The sequence below is a fragment of the Sus scrofa genome, chromosome 1, assembly GCF_054392235.1.
Source record: "Sus scrofa isolate SSC_HxYL_T2T_F1_AM1 chromosome 1, Sscrofa_HxYL_maternal_Yorkshire_Landrace_v2.0, whole genome shotgun sequence".
In the NCBI taxonomy this organism is placed as follows: domain Eukaryota; kingdom Metazoa; phylum Chordata; class Mammalia; order Artiodactyla; family Suidae; genus Sus; species Sus scrofa.
In genome coordinates, this window is record NC_139383.1 from 83,917,104 (window position 1) to 83,923,103 (window position 6,000).

General features: G+C 36.0%; 1 protein-coding gene across 1 annotated transcript in view; it reads left to right on the forward strand.

Annotated features, from left to right (window-relative positions):
- Positions 1-5,754, forward strand: part of UBE3D (ubiquitin protein ligase E3D) — a 581,163-nt gene extending 575,409 nt beyond the window's left edge. Inside the window, exons 14-15 of the transcript XR_014807535.1 lie at positions 1,951-2,170; positions 3,781-5,754. The gene's annotated coding sequence lies outside the window, so the exon portion shown is untranslated. The remainder of the gene's footprint in view (positions 1-1,950; positions 2,171-3,780) is intronic.
- The last annotated feature ends 246 nt before the right edge of the window (positions 5,755-6,000 follow it).

The window sequence follows — 6,000 nt, forward strand, 5'->3', positions numbered from 1 at the left end:
TTTGTCCCATTCTGTAGATTGTCCTTTTTAAAAAAAAATATATATATATATGGTTTACTTTTCTATGCCAAAGCTTATAACAAAATCTTAAAATTTTTTATAATTAAATCTGGGAGAATTTTTCCCCTTAGTAATTTCTAGTGTTTTAAATTTAGGAAATATCTTCTCTTAGGTTTATTGAATTTTTTTTTCTAGTTTAAAAAAATTTAACTGCTGAGACTATCTGAACTTTATTTTAGTGTGTAGAATAAAGAATTTCCTCATTATTAACCAAACTACCAGTATCATTTATTAATAAATTCTTTTTCTTATTACTAATTTTTGGTAAAAATAAATTTTAGATTGAAATCCTTGAAAAGATCACCTAATAAAGCCTAATCAAACCACTTCTGGTAAAATGTAGGATGGCTTCTTATATAAAGGGAGTTCATGCTATTTGCCTAAGTTATAAATGTTTTACCTCTCTGTGTGACACACACACACACACACACACACACAATCTTAAGTTCCAGAAGCAGAAATGTTCATGTTGTATCTGAATTCAGATTTCGTTACTTAGGTTTATTCCTAATCATATGTTCTTTAGCCCGTTTAAAGGATTGAGTCACAAATATTTACTTAGCACTATGTATGGTATATATGAATATACACATGGTGGAATAAAATAAAAAACAAAAAAAATGGTCCTTATCTTCAAGGAACTTATAGACTAACAGAGGAAGGTAAGACATAACATGAAAAACGATCTCATAACCAAGCAGTGCCAAGTTTGCAGACAGCAGTCCCTACAAGCATTCAGAAGGAGTGGTGTCTGTGAATGACCAGGAAGCTTCACAAAGGGGATAGGGGTCACATGGCCCTGGCAGAATTGGTAAGAGCTTGATATCTGGAGAGGAGAGGGAAGTTATAGACTAGGAAGACAGAATGAACCCAAACACTCAGGCAGATGTATGCCAGCCGTGTGGGTGAGGCGTGCACAGAGAGGAAGTGCAAGTATTAAGATTCAATAGCACTTACCTGAGGAATCTAAAATATGGTGCAAATAAACCTATCTATGAAACAGGAACAGACTCAGAGACATAGAGAACAGACTTGTGGTTGCTGAGGAGAGGGGAGAGGGAGTGGGATGGACTGGGAGTTTGGGGTTGGTAGATTCAAACTATTACATTTAGAGTGGGTAAGCCAAGAGGCCCTGCTGTACAGCACAGGGCACTCTATCCAGTCTCTTGGGATAGAACATGGTGAAAGATAGTATGAGAAAAAGAATATATATATATGACCGGGTCACTATGCTGTACAGCAGAAATTGATACAACAATGTAAATCAACTATACTCTAAGAAAAAATATTCAATCGAGTAAATTTTAAAGATCCAGTTGGCTTTATCAAATGATTCATAAATTGGGCAGCATCCCATCTAGTAAGTAGCAAAGAGCTCCAGGGAGCTATACAGCATGGAAGGCTGCTGTGGCAGGAGAGGGGAAAGAGCAGACTTTTCAGGCCTAGGTAACCCACCTGTCAGGGACTGAAGTGGACTACATGGCAGATTACCTTACCTGTGCTGACCAGAAAATGCCAGACTGACCAGTGAAAACAGCATTCCTGGGGGAGGTTGTCACCGCAGTTAGGTTAAGTATTAAGTCTTGGTTTGATGACGTGGGGTTTAGCACAAGAGACTCCATACAGAGCCTGACATTTCTTTTTTAACAAGCCCCCAAACACACACTTCTATCAGACTCCTAGCTTAATGTGATCAAAATTTAAGGCATTAAGCATCGTTCTCAGCTATGGCTCTGCAGTTCTCACAGCTGCTTTTTTTGATCCTTGTGTGGTGTTCGTGGGTCATTGGGTTTCTGCTTAATCCTTGGGATAGTGCCAGGTTGTGACTTCAGGCCCATAATCTCTAAACGAATCCTTCTCTTCATTCCTTTCTTATGTTCCCATCTTCAGATCATTTGCCTGGTGGTGAACAGCTGTGAACACACACTTGAAGTCTTTGAGGAGTTCCCTGGAGGCTCAGCAGGTTGTGGATCCAGCATTGTCACTGCTGTGGTGCGGGTTCTATCCCTGGCCTGGGAACTTCCACATGACATGGGTGTGGCCAAAAAATAAAGAAAGCCTTTGAGAAAACACAGTGCACCAGAAGATTACTATGACTATTATAAGCCAGGTAATTCCCAATATCTGGGGTATCTTTCAGAGCCCAGACCCAAACCAATCAAAATCAAGTGAGTTTTTAAGACCTTCATGAAGGAATCACCCTTTTAAACCAAGTGGCTTGCTCAGTGATCTTACCTCACTGAGTTTCAACTTACCTAGAACAGTTAACCCAGGTGCAACAGGATCCAATCAGATTTACAGGTAAATAACAAAACCTCAAAGACAATTAATAAGACTACAGTCTAGTATACACAAAGGTGAAAACATAATTTTTTCTCTGCAATTATCCCTGTTTCTTTTTTTCCAAGGAACATCACAGCAAAACTGATTTTTTTGCATTAAATTTGGCTTAACTATTTATACAAGTGTGGCAAGAACAGTGATTGACCTTATAAGCTCTTCTTAAGACTCCTTTCCTAGAACTTTTTATAACTAATCTCAGATTGAACTCAAGAACTTCTTGAGGCCAGAAAACCAAGCCAAAGTTCAAGCAGTGTCCTAAAGCTTTCTCATATCTGAGTCTGTGATCTTTCTCTCAAGTCAGATACTCCAGCCAAAGCCTCAGATAGCCAATGTTTCTAATATGTCCTGTTACAAAGAGACCAGATTTTTGCTTATCTTAGATAAATGACTAGCATATAGTTATGTTATATGCCATGAAAAGAATACTCAATAGTTTCCAAATTTCGGAGGGAACAAGCAGGTAGAAAAAGTAAATATTTCATATTTGTTCACAAAGACGTATCTTACCAGGCTGCTGATAACTTGAAAAGAGAAGGTTTGCTTACACCTGGAAAAACAAATCATTAAGAAACATTTCCCTTCTCATTTCATTCAGTCCCAACTCCTTACTCCGCTTAAATCCAATTTTTCCATTAGTTCTGGAAATTCTCACCCAGTTCATTTTTATGTGTTTTGTTTTGTTTTGTTTTTGCTTCTTAGGGCCACACCCACAGCATATGGAAGTTCCCAGGGTAGGGGTGGAATTGGAGCTGCAGCTGCTGGCCTACACCACAGCCACAGCAATGCAGGATCCTGGCCTCATCTGCAACCTATACCATAGCTCACTGCAATACCAGATCCCTGACTCACTAAGCAAGGTCATGGATTAAACCCGCATCATCAGGGACACCAGTTGGATTCATTTCCACTGTGCCACAATGGGAACTCCCCATTTTTATGTTCTTAAAGTTATCAAAAAACTATACTTGTCAAAAGTTCTTCCCATGAATCTCCTTGGAGATGTAGTACTTTTGTAAGAACACTTTTGCCAAAGCAACGGAAAACAGTAACTCTCTGTTAGGGACAAAAGACTTAAAATGCCCATTATTAAAGATTTAATGAGAGTTTATTATAATGGTAGGGACAAAGATATTTGGTTATTTCCATAGCATACAACATTTAAAGATAATAACTGGAATTATGTCTGATAACATTATTCAAGACATATTAGATTTCTAGGAATTTTACATAATTTAGGGAATACACTTTTAACCTATACAAACAAAGCATAAAGATGGTTTAGTATTATTTCTTAAAAAATGCAGTTTCTCATGTAATTTAATATGTCAACTAAGCCTAATTTAACATCTCTCTCCTTTTTTCTTTTTTCTTTTTAAGGCCACATCTGCAGCATAAAAGTTACAGTGGCTAGGAGTTGAATCATATCTGCTGCTGCAGGCCTACACCACAGCCCCAGCAACCCTGGATTCCCAACCCACTGACTGAAGCCAAAGATTGAACCCACATCCTCACTGACACTATGTTGGGCTCTTAACTGCCAAGCCACAACAGGAGCGCCAACATCTCCCTTCTTACACAGAGAGAAAACAAATCTTTTTGAGATGTCCCATAGGCCCTCTGGACTAGCCCACAGTTATCTTGAAATCAGAAAGACTTTATTTAGAATTTGATTTACGGGAAGTTTGTCAAAAATATCAAAAGGTTTTAAAATACTTGGTCGTATAGAATCATAGGTTACTGTGAAACAATGCTGAGTTACCTATTTAACCAAAGTGACAAAGACTTCACAGACAAATAAAGAATGGTACATGGTTGTGGGATTAATTTAATTCTTTCAATATTGGAAAGACTAGGCTTACTTAAGTAATCAAAAACCTGATGAACACAACATGGAGTATAGTGATTATTTTGACAAGACACAAGATCTCTGTTTTTTCTAGGCAGATTATTTAAAAGGTGAACAAAATTCTTTTGCAATCTCTCATTATCAAGAGTGGACCAATAGTAAAAAATAACTTTTTTTTTTTTAACAGAGAGAAAAACAAAATTCTAATTTTGTACCAGCTTACTTTTGATATTAAAACTCATTTACTTAATTAAATGTATTCCAATCTTAGGCAGTTCTGACCACACATATAATTCCTTTCCCTTATTTCTAGTAGTTTTAATTACACATATTAGCATTTTTAACCCTTAAGAACCTCATATTTCTAGTGTAAACTAAGACACAGCCAATTATGAACTGTCTTTTACATTAGCATTCTATGGATTAGCAGACTTATAAATATTTACATGATTTCTTAGAATTATGTGCTTTCTTACAAAAAAATTCTCAGGGTGGCATAGAACATGCTTATTAACAATCTAAAATATCTTTAATTCCTCTGTAAAAGGAAGCAAAGAATGTAAAATTCTGATTAATAGTTAATGTTTCAATATTTTATTTTACTTGGAAATGATCTGGATATTCCATGAATTTAACTTGACTCATCATTTAACTTAACCTAGCAAAACTTTAAGGTTTCAGGTTACCAAAAATAATTGGGGGAATTATTTTAAATGTTTACCTATAAACTTTTTACCCTACCTGCATCTATTTAATTTACTTGTCTTCAACAATTAGGTTTTACTTCCTTATGAAAATTTCATCATAGTATGTTAATTTTCTTATTGACAAATTTTTTGACATTGATTTATTAACTAGTAAACATAGGTAGAATAAAAGCAGTATGTTTATATTAAAGGCTGATAATTCTAATACATATCTATTTGAATCACACAATAAACTTTAATACAAAATATTTTCCCAAATCATGTGAACCCAAAAGGCATTTGGGTTATTTTCTATCATAATTTGGAGAATTTTTATGGATACTAAATATATGTGAGCATTTGTTTAAGTCAATTGTAGAGCTCTTTTACAAATTAATTTTGGTAATACTATCTAGAGGTATAGAATACTACATATCTAGAACATAGATACACATAAACATATAGACAGATGTAATCAGAGACCTTATAATTTCATTTAAAATTTCAGCCATGAGGAGTTCCCGTCGTGGTGCAGTGGTTAATGAATCCGACAAGGAACCATGAGGTTGCAGGTTCTATCCCTTTCGATCCCTGCCCTTGCTCAGTGGGTTAAGGATCTGGTGTTGCCGTGGGCTGTGGGGTGGGTCGCAGACGTGGCTTGGATTCTGCATTGCTGTGGCTCTGGTGTAGGCCGGTGGCTACACCTCCAATTAGACCTCCAGCCTGGAAATCTCCATATGCCATGGGAGCAGCCCTAGAAAAGGCAAAAAGACAAAAAAAAAAAAAAAAAAAAAAAAAAAAAACAGAACAAAACAAAAATTCAGCCATGAGACAATACAATAATATAAAATTTACTGCTTATAAAAGACAGTAGGAATAATTTAAGTTTTTTTCTGCTCAGATGGCTAAAATTTTTAAATTTTTTCCTGTTAATATTTGTGGAGAAGACACTTAAGATTTGTTTTTGTCTTTGACAGGTAGTCTTATGGAAACTGCAGGGCAGCTTGAATTTTTAGAAAGCCTCTTTCCCCTTTTCCTCTGATTTTAGGAATTGGGGATGGTCTA